General features: G+C 42.1%; 1 protein-coding gene across 2 annotated transcripts in view; it reads left to right on the top strand.

The window, feature by feature from the left end:
• The window catches only part of LOC107790587 (uncharacterized), a 32,912-nt gene that overhangs the window by 4,888 nt on the left and 9,716 nt on the right, over positions 1-18,308 (top strand). For both annotated transcript variants that reach the window (XM_075253732.1, XM_075253731.1), the window contains exon 2: positions 4,143-4,231. The gene's annotated coding sequence lies outside the window, so the exon portion shown is untranslated. The remainder of the gene's footprint in view (positions 1-4,142; positions 4,232-18,308) is intronic.

Raw genomic sequence — 18,308 nt, 5'->3', positions numbered from 1 at the left:
TATCATTAACTTACTTTATAAATTTTTCAAAGAAGAATTCATTTCTGAGCTTATATCAATTGACTTACGACGTACTCTCAAGTATGAAAACATGGGGTGTAACATCATCGACGTCGCAGAGTAATCATGCCTCGATGATGCAAGGGGCAATACAGTCTAATAAGATGGCTAAGGGTGAACTCGAGCCCGGCTTTATCTGCAAAATACCTTATCATCAGCACTATCATCCAAAACAACTGGTGAACCTGTGCCAGGGTAACCCGACATCTTCTACAAAATTCAAGCACGACCTATCGAGAGGGCCCAACGTAAAGGGATACATGTATACGTTCAAAAATCCCTCGACATGAGTCATGATGCTCTCTTTCGGGGAAGGTACCTGTAGTACCACCTTTTCTCCCTATCCGCAGTCTTTTCTAACTACCTCGAAGTGCTCCTCCCCTATTGAGGAGATAAACCTCGATGCATGCTCCTGATGGCCCTAAAAATTGGGAGGTCTCTCTAACGCAAAGTCCCTCCTCATGACAAAGCACCTCGAAGTTAGCTCACCAGATACCGGTGGTGTACCACAGGCCGAGCGCGAAACATAGGCGGAACTATCCTATCCTTGGTGAACGGATTTAGACGTAGCAGCCATGACTATGGTAAAATAAGAAAAAGGAAGATAAAGGCTTGGGCGAAAGCTTTTGTAATGGTAAGAGAACTAGCACAAAAAAGAGCTCTATAAAAGGGATAGTTACTCAAAGTAGCGGAGTCCTCAGATAAGAAATAAGCAAATGCATATATAGAGCAAGCAGTGACTGTTGGCCTATCCTGAAGGCCAATTGATTCTGACCGTGTCAGTGCCATTTTTGGGGAAGTGTACCAGTGGGACCACCCCGATCGCTTCACAACCGTGTCACATAAATGATACTGTCACACAGTACTCGGGAGCCGTTGAGACCCCGAGGATTTTTGTTATTACAAGCATCAATTCTAAAAAGCTATCGACCTAATCTCGAGATGGTGCCCGATCTCGAAGGTCCCGATTACTCCAAGTATGGGCTCCAAAGAGCCAACATCAAAATTCAAAGGCTAACTCCGCGTGAATGCTGAAATATAAAAATTCAAAGACTTGAAGCAGAAAAATCTTCTTACATTACCAAAAATATATTTACAAAGGGTGTCTTTACAAAAACTCCCCCCCGGAGAAATTTATACACAAAAAATAAAGGAAGATGACGTAGGTCTATTCTTCACCATCGGAACCCTCATCCGAAGTGGCCGAAACGGTCGATTCCTCCTCCGAGACTCGGGCTTCCTCAATCTCTGCTGAGAGATCGACGCCTTTAGCACTTGTTTCCTCGAGAGCCTGCCTCCTTGCCTTTGAACGAGCGTAAGCGATGGCCCGAGTCAGCTTCTTCTCGGCCTTCTCTGATATCTCTTGGGCTCGTTCATTTGTAGTAGCGGCATCTTTCATGTATGAAGATGCATTTTCTTCAGCCTCTGACTTGGCCACAGATAGTGCAGCAGCCTCCTTCTGAGCACTTCGAAGAAGACCCTGGATCGATATCAACTCCGTTCGCAAGAGGTCTCTCTCCGATATCACGACCTCATTTTGCTCCTTTAGCTCAAGGATCTTCGCATCCTTGGATGCAGCCTCTTCTTGAAGCCGCCCCACCAGGGCATCTTTTTGCCCAATATGCAAAGGCAAAACAAGTCGGTGAGTGTCAAGTTATAAGAATAAAAGACGAGTTCATGGATACCGTGATACCTGCTTAGCGAGGCCAGCCTTTTCCTGGCGCACTCCCTCCAAATTTGCCTGAAGTCCGCTCAACTCCTCCCCCTTTTGGGCAGAGGAGGCCTTCACCTCCTTTAGCTCCGAGGTGAGCTTCTTGATCTCCTTCCTACAACACGAAAGCTCGTCTCGAAGCCTATAAAAGGCATGGTCATACATTTTCTTGGCCTGCAACAAACAGGGAAGTTAGAAAACAAACAAAAACTTTGAAGCGCTAAAAGTATGCCAAAAAATATCACCTGATGTTGAAGCCTCTCCGCCTCCTTGAGAGCAATGGGAGCATCGAGGTCGATGTCCTCGTCGACACCGTTGAAAAGGTTTTCGAGACATCTTCCCCTCTATGAGAAGCCCCCATATCGGCGATATCCTGGTCCTGTGCATCCCTGATTTCCCCCCGAGAGTACGAATGGCCCAAATTAAAGCCACCCAGGGCATTAATTTCTCTAAGGGTTTCATCTTTCCCCCGAGAAGCTTCGCATTCAGGCTTTCCAGAGTCACCAGAAGCGGGTTCATCGGCGCGGGCTGTACCATGTCCGACTTGAAACTCAGGGATTGTGCCCCCACCCTCCTCGAGGGTCTCCTTAGCATGGATTTGGTCTATATCGACCACCCCCGATTCGGCGGCTTTTCGCCCAATAACTTGCGAGCATCCGTACCTCGTCTTGTCCTTTGTACCAAAGGGACTTAATAATCATCACCTTCATCCTCGGCATGGGGACTCGTCACAACAATCGAAGTCGAGACTTTGACGTCAGTCCGAGGCCTTTAAACTTTAGGTTTCTCTGATTTGGGAGATGCAGCTATTACGCCCTGCAATATTACGTCGATATTACATCTTACAATATTATATTACGATGATATTATGCCTTGCAGTATTATTTTACAATGCTGTTACGCCTTGCAGTATTACATTATGATGATGTTATGCTTTGCAGTATTAAATTATGATGATGTTGCACCCTGTAGTATTGTACGTTGAATTTGTCGTAAGGTAATTGACATCAGTCCAAGGAAAAGATTTTTTGGAGATTATAAGGATCATGCTATTTCAAACAAGTGATGAGTAAATTCGTGAAGGTGAGAGGGGAAGCAAGTCAAAGAAAATGAATTTTAGTCCAAGTTTGGCATGTTTGGATAAAATACGGCCCGAGCTATAATACCCAACACTTATGGACGAGTACCATGCATGGTACCATATGACCACGGTAGTATGATGTATAACGTATATTAAAAATAAGTAAAATTTTAAGTAATTTGAGATAATCTTTAATTATGCGGGTAATTGGTTAATTACCGGGTAATGGGATATTACCTAATTACCTAATAAGTGATAAAAATTAAATAAAAAAACCCCATCCCACCCCAAGTGGTAGCAATCCACTAGAAATTAAGTGACTCATGGTCACAATAGATTAGGTGTCACCTTGATAAATTAGTGGCAAGACACCTCCACTTTAAAGCTTTCAAGCAACCTTGCAAATTCATTTTCGAACGTTTTAATATTAAGAAAGAACCTGACATTCTGATAGTTGAACAATGCAAAGTGATTTCTATAACACGGTATGGTTTTTATAATTTCAACAATTCCATGAGAATTTTTAGAATTTTAGAAACGGAAATTTTTTGCGGTTCTAACGAAGTACGGTGCAATCTTTTCCAAGAATATTATACGGATTTTTTCCTATTCCAGGTATGTTAAGGCTAAGCTTTTACTTCATTTTATCATGATCTCATAATTACACAAGTTTGATAAGGAGTCATAAAGAAAAATTCATATCCCAAAATTTACATACTAGTTTTATAAGTTACAATATTCTCCTTATCAGGACTTCATATTCAATTGAGTATTTTCCTATTCCAGTCAAGAGAGCAGAGAGTTTATATGTAGTATTAAAATATTTTCATTATCATCGAGCTATAATCGATGGGCAGGCCCCTATTGGGCAACATCTGATCAGATGGTAAGTTATATACCGATCCTACTATGGCCGAGCGCCTATGAGCGAGCCCAGAATGGCCAAGATATAGAGCCTAGTATGGCCAATCGCCTATGAACGGGCCTACTATGGTAGAGTAGTTATATATATATATATATATATATATATATATATATATATATATATATATATATATATATATATATATACACACACACATAGGGCCAGAGAACTATTTTACTTACTATATTGAGAGAGTTAAGTCAATATCAACAGGTAAGCATATCTTCAGATTATCTTTGACTTCTAGCTGATTGCAGTTATTATTATCAGTTCAGTTTCAACTTTCAGTATATTGCCTTACATACTCAGTACATTATATTGTACTGACGTCCCTTTTCTGGGGGCGCTGCATTTCATGCGTGCAGGTTCAGACAGACAGATGGGTAGGCCTCCTCATTAAGTGTTGCCCGAGTTCAGCTTGATCGATAAGCTCCATGCCTTTCGGAGTTGCCAGGTTTAGAACCTTATGTACATCTTGTATATATATGTATATATATTATGAGTAGGTCGGGGAGCTGTTCCGATCATAGTACATCCATCAGTAAAGGCTTGTAGACATATCCTGTCTGTTAGTGCGGTATGTTGGGCTTTCAGGCCTTGTATGTATATTTGGTTGGTTTGTCAGCTGTAGTAATTATGACGGCCTTGTCAGCCCAATTTTATATTGATATTTAGTCAGCATTCGCAGTTGTCTTGCAATGTGGCCCATGACCAAAGTATGACATCAATGTTCAGAGTCCCTTAGTTGCAAGTTGGTACGCAAGGATAGGTGAGGCACTGGGTGCCGATCTCGCCCCCAGGTTCGAGGTGTGACAAAAGTGGTATCAAAGCAGTTCTGTCCTAGGGAGTTTACAAGCCATGTCTAGTAGAGTCTTATTTATGAGTGTGTCGTGCACCACACTTATAAGCAGGAGGCTACAGGGCATTTAGGACTGTCACTCTTTCTTCTTACTCTAGATCGTGTGGTATTCTAAACTCTATCTTATTCGTAATATGATGATGACTGCATTTAGAAAGATGGTTGGTAAGGGATTGAATGCGGTTACGAAAGAATTGAGTCAGAAGAACTTGGTGAGCTTCTGGAAAATAAGCCTTAAGGCAAAAATAGCTATCCACCTTTATGGTGAAAAACAATGAGAGATTCAGAAGATAAATACAAGTTTCAACAAGTAAAGGAAGTAAGGTGAAAGAGGGTACGAGGTACCCAGCTAATGAAAATTATCCTTATTTACCATTTAGGAAGGGAGCTATAAGCATTTTGAGTTACTTTAATAGTAATAGAGGTATGTACAATTGGCCACACCGATCTAAGTTAGGCTCTATGAGAGCTAACAAATATGGTTTAAGAGAAGGGCATAATATCACGATCCAGCTGGGGTCAAAGTGACTCAAAATGGTGGATGAATTGTTTGCATTAGTTGACATTGCCGAAGGATATTGCAAATGTGCTAAAAGATAGGCACTAAAATCCTGGAAGGGATAAACATTACCTTAGTGACTCTCGTCCCTAGTAGAGCGAGGACGTTAGAAACCCGAAGAGCCAATAAATGAAGCAAAGGGGGCTAAAAGCAAAAGATTGTCTTGTTGAAGTTTTCATGAGAAAGGGGTAGGCAGAAATATTAGCAGAGTAATGAGAAGAGAGATAAGGAAGAATTATGAGTAAGATGTAATACATGAATGACAACGATGGAAAAATAAAATGAAATGATAGTATTGCATAGTCGATAATCGAGGAAAGAAAAAAATGAGGGGTGCCAGATGTGGAGACAACAAAAGAGTATACGCCATACAGTCGCATCCTCATTTCGAGAAATAAGTTCGCGACTCTAATGTGATTAACAGAAGGGAAAGTTAGACCCCAGAGTAATAAAAATCAGTATGGACTGGTGAACAGGATAACCTAAACATGAATTAGGAACTGAGTAATTTGATAATAGTCAGCATTATGAGAATTTCACATTGCATTCCGGCAGTAATAAAATGGACAACAGAAGAAGATCCATGTCAAAGAATGGTCATTCAGGAAGACGCTTCCCTAAAGCAAGCAATGAGAGCAAAGTTAAGCTTAAGGGAATGTATGTGCAAGTTACACTAAGTGTCACCATCGCGAGTAAGGAATTTTGCTATCCTTGGTATAGAAGGATTACCGCAAGGCGAGTAAGGGTCATCGATGATGTGAAAGGACGCCGAAGATGAAGAGGTAAAACATGAATGATGTGTCATTAAGTCAGAATTAAGTGGATCTAGTAACTATGAAATGATAAAGGAATAATGCGATAAAAATGAGAAGGGGATGAGATTGCACTTATTCAAATGTTATAGATATACTATGATTCCAGAACATTATGTAAGCACGATGTTAAGAAAAGGAAGTAAGGGTTCCTACCCGGGATGTTATTGATAGATAAGGAGCCAGTACATGAGGTAAGTTAAGACAAAGGAAATAACCTAAGAAAGATTACGTATGGATATGAGAACGAGCCAACGAGTAGTTAGTAGTTGATTCAGGAAGATCCTAGTCATGACTAGACAAGAGGTTACAAACAAATCAACAGATCATGTGAGATAAATATAGTGAGCCCCAACATGGAGAATTCAGCCCCGCAGTAATGCCATTATAATACTTGAGATATATTCAAATAGGAGTCGGGTTAGTTAAAGGTACCGTATGAGTGTTACGGGGATAAAAGAAAGTGCCACTGGGAAGACAATCAAAATATCAGTTCAGGAGCAACCCTACAAGCACAAAGACATGGAGGTAAGTAACTACAGATGATTATAGGCAAGGAAGGACATCAAAAGGTCTATAATAAGCTCACAGCTTTGCAAGAGTCGAGGGTTCTCCCTAAATACTACAACGAAAGACTAGTTGAGGAAATAAGGAAGAAGGCTGCAACCTAAGCACAATAACCTAAAAAGGAAATGGTCGTGTAACAACAGTCTCACAACAACGTTGTAATCACTCCAAAGGATAGTGGCACCTACGATGGCTAATGAACGGGAAGTAAAATTAAAAGTAATATTCGAGATCATATGAACTGCACAAAACCTCCGGCATGTGTGGGAATTAAGATGAGATAAGCATGCACGCAACAAGGGGCAGAAAGACTAGGAAAAGTAATAGTTTACGTTAAGGAAAGCTAAGAAAGAACGAAAGGAATTATTCGATCAATGATCCCGAATTACTTATGTTATGAACGTACTTAAGAGTTCGGATAAGCCATGCAGCATGTATGTTGACAATCATATAGTCGTAGAAGACTCCGGTATAAGTTAAAGGAAAGAATTGAGTCCAGGTCATAGACAAAGGATTGAATTGTTAGAAGATTGTATCTTGAACATTCCATAGCGTCCATGAAAGGGCTAAAGTAATACCATGAGCCGCAGATCGGAAGATGGCTTAAGACTACATAAAGGCTGATCAGAAGGAAGAGGAAATTAAAGAGTTACATCAACGAAGTAAATCAGGAGTCTGATTATTGGACCTAGAAAATTATTAAAAAAATCGTGATTGAGAATATTGCAGAATTAATCTTAATATCAAAGGAACAAGAGAGATAGTACAACAACTATATTTTATAACGGCTCTACAATATAGCCAATTAGAATAAGTACCATCCTCATAAGAAGTCGTTATCAAGATCCCACTGAATTGTGTATGCCCCAGAGGTGCAAGTATTATAATAGAGCTTCAAGTTGTGAATGTGAATTATACCTATGTGAAAGGGAGGTAATGAAAGAGATAAAAGATACGAAGCAAGATTTTAAGGTAAGAAAGGTAAAGATGAACAACGTACGAGATACTAAAATGCAGAAGGTTGTGAATAGTCCATACTGCGGATAAAAGGCTAAGAAGTGCGGGGATTCAGTATCCAGGAATGACAACAGCATTGTTAGTGGCATACCTTCCAACCTATGGCTTCTAAGTACCAAAAAGTCTAATTAGAGAGTAAAGGAAGAGTTAGAGACGATGTGATGTATCACTTGATGTTCCAGAAAAGCATAAGGGAATCGATCGCAAGCTAAAGTATGATAGAACGACAAGGTTTAGAAAGACAAGAGTAAGGATAAGAAGATAGAAAGTGAAAATGTGACAAAAATGGATAATTCCTCGAGATTAAGCCCATGAAAACAAGGGAGCTGGTGGTTCCTCTAAGTTATAGAAAGCTCAATATAGCCTGAATGAACTCAAAGGAGTCTAAGACTAATAGCATTTGTGAGGGTGTAACTGTGATAAATAAAGGATGACGTTTGGGCCTTCGCATGAGTAATGATTTGAAGGAAAAAAAGGGAGAGGACTTCATGAATTGTAAGGGACTAAAATACCTATATAAGGTGAGTCATATTGGGATGCTAAAAAGTACGGCTATGGAAGTATAGTGTCACCCCTAGGTGGATCAATCTAATTACTCTAGATGTCCTCGGTGAGATGCGAGCCCTAGCAGCGGTGTTACATAAAAGATCAAGTTATCAGTGGTATATGATGAATCAACATTAAGGTGAATCAACAATAGATAGATAAAAGTTCAATAGTATGAGATGAGATTAGACCATCAGTCTTAAGGATAAGCAACGAGAGTAACCTGGAGTTGGTTGCAGACCTCAAATCGAAGTAAGAATTATGGTATAGTATGACCTACGTAGATGTAGTAAAGTCATACGAATGGATAACTAGGTCTATGAAATAAGATATAGCCATATTTGCAATTTCTAGAAAGTACCGAGCAAGGAACTTCAATACACCTATAGATGCCCAGAGAGGCATCCCATTAAACATTGTAAATATTTACAAAGTAAGGCCAAAAGATTGACTAAAAGCTGGAGGAAAAAGGAGAAAAGATCGCATAGGCACACTTACAAGGTCAATATCGTAGAGGCTGCATGATAGGAGGTAGCAACAGCTACGAGATTGGAAGGAATTCGATCACAAGTCATGGCATAGGAAAGAGGCCTAAATGGGGGAATGCCCTGGCCTTTGTATTTATTCAAAGAATAGTTGCCCAAATGGAAATGATAATATTAAAGTATTCGCAAGAGCTATGAGTTATGAGAATGATAAGTGCATCAGCCAGCATTCGAGGACGAATGTTCCAAAGGGGGGAATGATGTTACGCCCCACAATATTACGTCGATATTACATCTTGCAGTATTATATTACGATGATGTTACGCCTTGCAGTATTACATTACAATGATGTTACACCTTGCAGTATTACATTACGATGATGTTACGCTTCGCAATATTAAATTATGATGATGTTGCACCCTGTAGTAGTGTACGTTGAATTTGTCGTAAGGTAATTGACATCAGTCTAAGGAAAAGATTATTTGGAGATTATAAGGATTATGCTATTTCAAACAAGTGATGAGTAAATTCGTGAATGTGAGAGGGGAAACAAGTCAAAGAAAATAAATTTTCGTCTAAGTTTGGCATGTTTGGATAAAATACGGCCCGAGCTATAATATCCAACACTTATGGACTAGTACCATGCAAGGTACCATATGACCATGGTAGTATGATGTATAATGTATATTAAAAATAAGTAAAATTTTAAATAATTTGAGATAATCTTTAATTATGCGGGTAATTGGTTAGTTACCGGGTAACAGAACATTACCTAATTACCTAATAAGTGATAAAGATTAAATAAAAAAACCCACCCCACCCCAAGTGGCAGTAATCTACTAGAAATTAAGTGACTCATGGTCATAATAGATTAGGTGTCACCATGATAAATTAGTGGCAAGACACCTCCACTTCAAAGCTTTCAAACAACCTTGCAAATTCATTTTCAATGTTTCAATATTAAGAAAGAACCTGACATTCTCATAGTTGAACAATGCAAAGTGATTTCTATAACACAACATGGTTTTTATAATTTCAACAATTCCACGAGAATTTTAGCAACAGAGAAATTTTGCGGTTCTAACGAAGTACGGTGCAATCTTTTCCAAGAATATTATGCAGATTTTTTCCTACTCCATGTATGTTAAGGCTAAGCTTTTCCTTCATTTTAGCATGATCTCATAATTACACAAGTTTGATAACGAGTCATAAATAAAAATTCATATCCCGAAATTTACATATATTTTGCTAGTCTCGCAAGTTACATATATTTTCCTAGTTTATAAGTATTCTCCTTATCGGGACTTCATATTCAATTGAGTATTTCCCTCTTCTAGTCAAGAGAGCAAAGAGTTTATATATACAGTATTAAAGTATTTTCATTACCATCGAGCTATAATTGATGGGCAAGTCCCTATTGGGCAACCTCTGATCAGATGGTAAGTTTGTTTATCGTGAAAATAGTAATAACAATTAAATTTGATTATGGAACTCTAAAAATACGTGATCTATTTTTATGCTAGTTGTTAAGCAGTTGATGCTATGTGTGAGACTTGGAAACGAAATAAGAGTTAGGGATAATGTGGTAACCAAACTGATAGACCAATAATCGGGGCCTTGAGATTGTCGACTCGGGGACCTCGAGGTCGATTCCGGTGCCCGGCGGGGAGCTATCGTAGGCAGTCGAAGTATGGCTAACAATTATGATAAAATCAACGAAGGCTCTTTATGACCAATGATAAGCAATAAATGATGAACAATAATGAAGATAATAAATGAAAGCAATAATATCAAGAGAATATGTTAGAGAGCAAAGAGAATATTCTTGTATATTTCGTGTGGAGCAATTGAAGCAACAACGAACTACAAAATGATAAGGACCCCCTTTATATAGGAGGGAAATCCCAACATAGTACAAAATACATTAATGACAAAGAAGCGGAGATGGGACAGCTAGATGACACCTTGATTAAGGGTTAGGGTAGTCCACTAGGCTTTGTCAATCCTAGCCATGTGCCTTGGGAACTCCCCATTTCTACCGTGGCCGCGGTCAACGTTGTCCCAAGATCGGGCATCGACGAACCTCGAGGGAGGAAACTCGACCATAGTCTTGCAGTCTCGAGACTTTGAGGTGGTCTTCTGAGGTGCCTCGATGACGAGAAATTGGACCCTCCGATTTCACCGTATACAGATAGTCCCCACGTTTCTTAGAGAGGAATCATAAGAAACGATTTTGACATCCGACTCTTCGGACTTCTAGCGATGATGTCATACCGATGAGCAAGCCTCCATGATTACCAAAACGTCCCGTCATTTCACTTCTCCAGGATCATTCAAAGCATTGCGGTTTATTATTCTTCAAAGCGATAATGTCGCTGCCGGTTCATCTCCCAAGGATGCATTAAATGTGCCTGTCATTACGTCTTTCGAGGGCAATAATGGCACTGTCAGTTACGCTGCCTTCCTTTCTATAAATGGTATCCTCCTGGGATCAACCTTTCATCCAAGTATCTTTTCGTATCTATCCATTCTTCTCTTCCTACTATACTTATTCATTGTCGTTCACCATGTTTGAGGCCCATGGCCTCAAGATTGTACGGTGGCATTTCTATCAGCCATGCCATGGCCTATCTCCTGGACTTTCTCTGGTCGAGCCAGATTACGCCGTTTTGTTATTATTGTTGTTGTTGTTGTTGTTGTTGTTGTTGTTACTATCGTCGTTGGCTTAGGATGACGAAGCAGGGGGCCGATTTCTCCTGACCCAGGGAAATATTTGGACTCTACACTGCTACTCAAGAGGTAGCTCGGACTATACACCGCTACTCACCTCCCTCGATTACCCAGTGCGAAGCCTCACTCCCTTTGCTTTCCGTGGAGTGAGGTGGTACTATCTACTAACGGTTGCATCTCGCACCGGGGCAACGTTCCAAGAAGTGGCTTTTTGCCTCTTCCGTGTCACTTTGCTCTTCTCCATCGCTTTCCTCTTTGTCATCTCCCCTTTTGAAGATGCCATTCTGGAGGATCGAGACAAAACTCCCGAGGAGATGAAGCTCGAAGATGCTGCTGCCAAGAAAATGCCTTTGAGAGTAGGCTAGGCTCTAGGCTTTTACTATATGTGTACCTTTTCGCTTTTTTGTTTATGTGTAAGGACCCTTTGTGGGATTTTGTAATCATATGTAAGGACCCCTCGTGGGATTTTGTAATCAAATTTTTTTATGAATACAAAGAAGCTTCTTCAATTTTGTCTTTGATGTTTGCTGTATTCCCTTTTGTTTACATTTATGGAGATTCTGAATGTATGACTCTACCGGTTGCTGCCAACATCGAGCCCCAAATACGAGTGTTTTTTCCTAATTTTTGATTGATTAGTATGGCTTCTCGTGGAGTCCTTCGTCGTTCCTTGGATCGAGCCTGGATTAGACCGACAAACTCGGGTCATCGGAGCCCCAAATACGAGTGTTTTTTCCTAATTTTTGATTGATTAGTATGGCTTCTCGTGGAGTCCTTCGTCGTTCCTTGGATCGAGCCTGGATTAGACCGACAAACTCGGGTCATCGGGACCCTTACTTCGAGTCGAATGGAAGTAACGCTTCGAGCCTTGAAACCGTGATTTATCACTTAGGCTCCGCGATAACCTTTGAGGGAAAATTTTCTCGGAGTCCCGTGGATAGGGACTGCCTTTGAGCTTTCGAGGGCAGTCCCCGAGTGGAGGTTCGTTCAAATACGGATCACCTGGAAACTTGCTTTGAACTTAGTGTAGATAGCCTTAAGGCACTGTAGATAGATCGTGGAAGAGGGTTTGTCCGAACTCAGATGGCACCCTGGGGTCGTATACACCGAGCGACCGTGCCTCGACCGGAGTTGACCCTTTCAGAGTTGAGGGAACTGGATTGGCAGGTGTGTGCTTGGCCTTCGAGGAATCCTAGCAGTTTCACTTTGTGGTGAGTTTCGACACAGATCTTTCGAGCTTCGCGCCTTCCCTTCCTTATTATGTTTTCTTTTGTAGGCCTTCGACAAGCTTAAGTCCGGGCTGCTTTGTTGTGAAGCCAGGCTGCAAAAAGCTCTAGACCAGGAGAGATCCCTTAGGCTCTTTTGCGATGAAATGGAAGTCAAGTTGGTACACTTGCGAGATGAGGTGGGCCGGAGCTTGAATTATGAGAACCACTTGAAGGAACAGGTAATTTTCTGTCCTGGGTGAGCGTGCATTCCGCCTTCCAGCTTTTGAGGCTAACAATTTGTTTATTTCAGTTGTAGAAATAGACGGAGTCCCTAGAGCACCTTCAGGATGAAGCTGGCCGGGGCGTGAGTATGATGAGCTAAAAGCTAGGGCGGAGTCTCAGTCTTTAGAGGGGAAGGGTACTCTGGCTAAAGTTCCCACCTTTGAGTCTCAACTTCACTTAGATCGTGATAATGCTTCGGTTCAAACAAATATGATTACGAAGCTCGAGTCTGAGCTTTCAAAGGTCAGGGTTGAGATCGTTGATGCCCGGGCTGAAGCTGTAATGAGATGATCTAAGGCTGACCAGGAGATGGCGATTTATTTAAAGGATGTTACCGATGCTCAAGCTCAGCTGAGAAGAATCCTCGACCGCGGAGAGAATATTGAAGAATATGCTCGTTGTAAGTCTTGAAGAAAGACCCTCAAGGAGATCCATGCTAGGGGTTTCGCCCTCTCGGAAGAGTTGGCTCGAGCGAGGGCCGACGAGCGTGATGCTTGGTTACTTTTGTATTACGCCATAAAAAGCGAAGATGATGTCGGCATGCCATAGCTCCCAGGGGGCATAGATTTCGCCATCTGTATATAGCATTTTCAAAACATGTTTGTAGACAAAGATTGTATATTTTTTGTATATGTGTATAAAAGAAAACCTTGCGGCTTTATTTCTTCTGTTTCTCTTTCTGTCTCGAATTTGGCTAGGTGAATTGGTCTTTGACTTGGTAGAAATCCTTGGATTCGTGATGCGGCCCTAAGGCTCATTAGGCGGGCCCGTAGGCTCTTACGCGTTTGGTCGATGCGACCTTTTTAGTTAACTATTTTGGGTTCAGTCTCCGAGTCGGGTTTTGACTTGAGCTTATTCGACCCTCAAGTTTTGTATTTTTGCAGGCTGCTGACGATGGCTCTTACGCCTTGGGTCGAAGCGACCTTTTATGTGTGTGACCTTGAGGCTCATCAGGCTGGCAACAATGGCTCTTACGCTTTGCTCTTAGGCATATTTAGTTAACTATTTTGGATTCAGTATCCGAATCGGGTTTTGACTAGAGTTCATTCGACCCTCAAGTTTTGTATCTGTGAGGGCTGGCGATAATGACTCTTACGCCTCGGGCCGATGCGGCTTTTTAGTGTGGGCTTGCGACAATAGGTGTTACGCCTTGGGTCGAAGCGACCTTTTTTGTGGGCTGGCGATAATGGCTCTTACGCCTTGGGTTGAAGCGACCTTTTATTGGCTTTATTTTTCCCTCGTTAAGGACTTTTTGAAATGATTTTTGCCTGACTCTTCGACGGTTCGATAAAAACCTCGATTACGAATTGTTATGTGGCGATAATTGAGCACCTCGGGAGGTTTGGCTCGGAGGCTGAGTATCTCGAAGCTTGTGATTTGGAGTTGACATGGTCGATGCTCTTTTGCCTATATTGAGGGTAGCCTATTTAATCGGTTCTTTTCAAAGTAGATTCGAAGTAATTGAAGGCCTGTGATTTTGTAGCGACGATTGGGCATCCCCGAGTTGCGTTAGTTTGGCTGGTACAACCTTGTGACCGGAGTCATTTGTGTTCGGTCGGAGCCTTTAAGTCCCAAGTGAAGTAGTTTCGGCATCTATATCGAGGGTATGCCTTTTTAGGGGTCTTACAAGTTCGATATATAGCCAAAACTTTGAGATCGGGTTTATGCCTTTACTAAGGTCTTACAAGCTTTACATGCCTTTGAGGTCTTACAATTTTGGATACTTGGTACAAGTATTGTTCATGCCTTGCTTGAGGTCTTACAGGTATTGTTGCTGCCTTATGTAGATCTTACGAGGCCAAGTCTACCCACTCGGGGTCTAATGGCCTCGGGTTTTTTAAATGAACGATGATTGGTGACAGTCCCCGAGTCATCGAGGGTATCCTGGCTCGGGAGCTGTTACTTGTAATTTTGGTGCTGCCTCGTTGAGAGCTTATGGTTTCGGAGATTCCGACCCTGAGATCGTGCAATTTTTGAGATTTTTACGTCGGTCCCCAAGTGTTCAGGGCACTTTATGCCTTGGAGACATTTCGTGGTTTTCACGTTGTCTCGTTGAGGGCTTACAAATTTGGAGTCCCAACCCGGAGGTCGTTCAGGTGTTGAACTGTTGACGCAAGTCCCCGAGTGATTGGGAAATTTTCAACGGAGGAATCATTTTTGCGAAAATGCTGAGTTTCTTTTGGAGTGTGAGATGCTTTGACAAAAGGTATTCTTTGATTACTTGGTACAAGTATACATGTTTTCACCGTCTGGGCCTGGCTATACAGACACATTTTGTTCAACCGTTTGGCCCGGTACATCATTTTCCTATTAGGACCCCTTTTGACGTTTCTTGGCTTTTCCGAGTGGGTGGCCTTCCGGGGGAATGCCCCCTAGTGTTCGAGGTTGATTGCAAAAGAAGCCTCGAATACTTGTTGAGTTTTCTTTATGTAGCATGTAGATGTTGCCTTGTTAAAAACCTTGCCGGTAAAACCTTTTCCGGGATAAAAACTCGGCTGAAGGAAAAGAGTGCAACATATGCTTTAAAACTTTAAGGTCTTCGAGTTGGGTTAGTATTTTGACTGCTTTGGTCGGGAGCCTGCACGAAGGTTAGCATGAAATATAAAGTGAAAAGGGTGATGGTCATACTTTAGTGTGGGATTGCTGGCGGTGTTTTGAGGTCCAATATATCCTAGTCACTTGTGACGAGGACGCGGTACGATCTTTTGCTTTGTTCAACCGGGCTTAATTGAAAATGTGGTTTGATTACCCTTTGGCTCTTTTGCGAGTGGAGGTATTGGTGTCGGTGCCACGTCCTATACCACGAACATCTCCCTCACCACATGCTATTCCCCGTAGATGGTTTTAATCCGATCCTTTGTTGGGAATTTCATCATTTGGTGGAGGGTGGATGGTGCTGCTCTCATGCAGTGTATCCACGGCCGTCCGAACAAGGCGTTGTACCTCATGTCTTCTCGATGACATGGAATTTGACATTTTGGGTTGTGCCGGCCACGTTGACTAGGAGGGTGATTTCTCCTTTCATTGTTTCACTTGCCATGTTGAATCCGTTGAGGACTCGAGTGGCGGGCATGATTTGGTCAAGCAGACGAAGCTGCTCTATTACCCTCAACCTGATAATGTTGGTCGAGCTACCTAGATCCACGAGTACACATTTTATTTGAAACGTATTTATGAGGAAAGAGATTATTAGTGCGTCATTGTGGGGTTAAGACAAGGTCTCGATGTCCTCTTCACTGAACGTGAGGGCATCCTCGGGTATGTACCCCCGGGTTCGCTTTTCTCTGGTGATGAATATTTTCGTCCTTCTCATCACGGGATCCTGTGGGGCATCGATGCCTCCCAAGATCATGTGGATGACATGTTGCGGCTTATTCATTTCATTCTTCTTGGCCGCCTCTCTTTCCCGGAACTGATTTTTTGCCCGGTTGCTTAAGAATTCTCGAAGGTGACCTTTATTGAGTTTTCTGGCTACTTCCTCTCGGAGTTGGTGGCAATCCTCGGTCTTGTGGCCATGCGTATTATGAAATTCACACACTAAGTTATGGTTCCTTTGTGAAGGATCCGATTGTATAGGCCTGGGCCACCTGGCGTCTCTGATTTTACTGATGGCGAACACGATGTACGATACATCGACGTTGAAGTTGTATTCTGATAAGTGAGGTGCCTCCGTTGGCCTTGCGTTCCTATCGAATCCGCCTCTGTTGATGAGTCCCCGAGGATTCTATCCTCGTTCTATCCTTCGATCAATGCGAGGTGGGTTACGCCTCGGGGCGTTCCTTCTATATTCGGTGTATGGCTGATATCTTTCTTTGTTTGAGTTTGGTTCCTTCGCCGGAAGCCTGCTTGGGTATACTGAGCCCGAGGGTGATCCTAGCTGGTCATCTTCGATCCTGATCTTTGACTGGTATCGGTTGTGGACATCCGACCAGGTCACAGCGGGATACTCGACCAAATTCTATTTCAACTACTTTGAACCCACTGAGCTTCGTTCATTCAGACCTAGGTTAAAGGCATATACTGCCTAGTCATCAGAGACTGGCGGTAGTTTCATCCGTTCCATTTGAAAACGAGATACGAACTCTTGCATCATTTCATTCTCCCTCTGCTTGATCTTGAACACGTCAGACGTCCTTGTTACTACTTTGATGGCACCGACATGTGCCTTTGTGAAGGAGTTTGCCAGCATGACAAATGAGTCCACGAAGTTAGGATGTAGGTTGTGGTACCACATCATGGTCCCCTTCGAGAGTGTTTCCCCGAACTTCTTTAGTAAGATGGACTCGATCTCGTCGTCCTTTATATCATTGCCATTCACTGTGCAAGTGTAAGCAGTAACGCGCTCATTGGGGTCTGAGGTCCCGTTGTACTTTGGGAGGTCTGGCATTCTGAACTTCTTTGGAGTGGGCTTCGGAGCCGCTTCCTCTAGGAACGACCTTTGTATGAACTTCTTCGAATCCACACCTTTCAGGATCGGGAGTGCGACCGAAATTTGGTCGACCCAGGAGTTGTAGATCTCAACCTTTTTGTCATTGGCTTTTATCATTTTCTTGCCCTATTCGATCCTTCTGGTGAGGTCCTCGAGCATTTTTACGATGACAAGATTGGCTATCGACCCGTTATTGCTCGATCTCTCCGGTACCTGTTCGGCTGGGGGAGCTATCCCCGGTGCTACCGTGCAAGGAGTTTTCTGGTGACTTTGCAGCTGAGCAATAACCAGCTGTTGTGCCTGCACCATTTCAAAAATAACGTGAAGGCTAACCTCCCGTTCTTCCCTATTTAGGGTTTTTTGAGCTTCTTGTTTATCCCCTTGGTGTGAGACTGCGTCCATGGGGATTGGTTCTGGTGCATTCCCAGGGTTTCGTGGCAGCACACCAACACCTGGAACACCCACACCATTTTCTTCGTGGTCCTCAAGATTGTTGTTTTCACCTCCATTCACTGAGTTAGACATTTCGACCTGAAAGCGGAGATCTTGGACAAGAAAAAGCGTGAAAGATAACTTGTGTTATGTAGTAAAACCAGCAAGAAAATAATCACTATTATTTTTAGCCCTACGGTGGGTGCTAAACTGTTTACTGTGAAAATGGTAATAACAATTAAATTTGATTATGGGACTCTAAATATACGTGATCTATTTTTATACTAGTAGTTAAGCAGTTGATGCTATGTGTGAGACTTGGAAACGAGATAAGAGTTAGGGATAAGGTGATAACCAAACCGATAGATCAATAATCGGGGCCTCGAGATTGTCGACTCGGGGGCCTCGAGGTAGATTCCGGTGCCCGGTTGAGAGCTATCGTAGGCAGTTGAAGTATGGCTAACAGTTATGATAAAATCAATGAAGGCTCTTTATGGCCAATGATAAGCAATAAATGATGAACTATAATGAAGATAATAAATGAAAGCAATAATATCAAGAGAATATGTTAGAGAGCAAAGAGAATGTTCTTGTATATTTCGTGT

This window comes from Nicotiana tabacum, chromosome 5 (assembly GCF_000715075.1).
Source record: "Nicotiana tabacum cultivar K326 chromosome 5, ASM71507v2, whole genome shotgun sequence".
NCBI classification, from domain to species: Eukaryota; Viridiplantae; Streptophyta; class Magnoliopsida; order Solanales; family Solanaceae; genus Nicotiana; species Nicotiana tabacum.
Note: the sequence above shows the minus strand (reverse complement) of the source record. Positions and strands in the feature narration are given on the sequence as shown.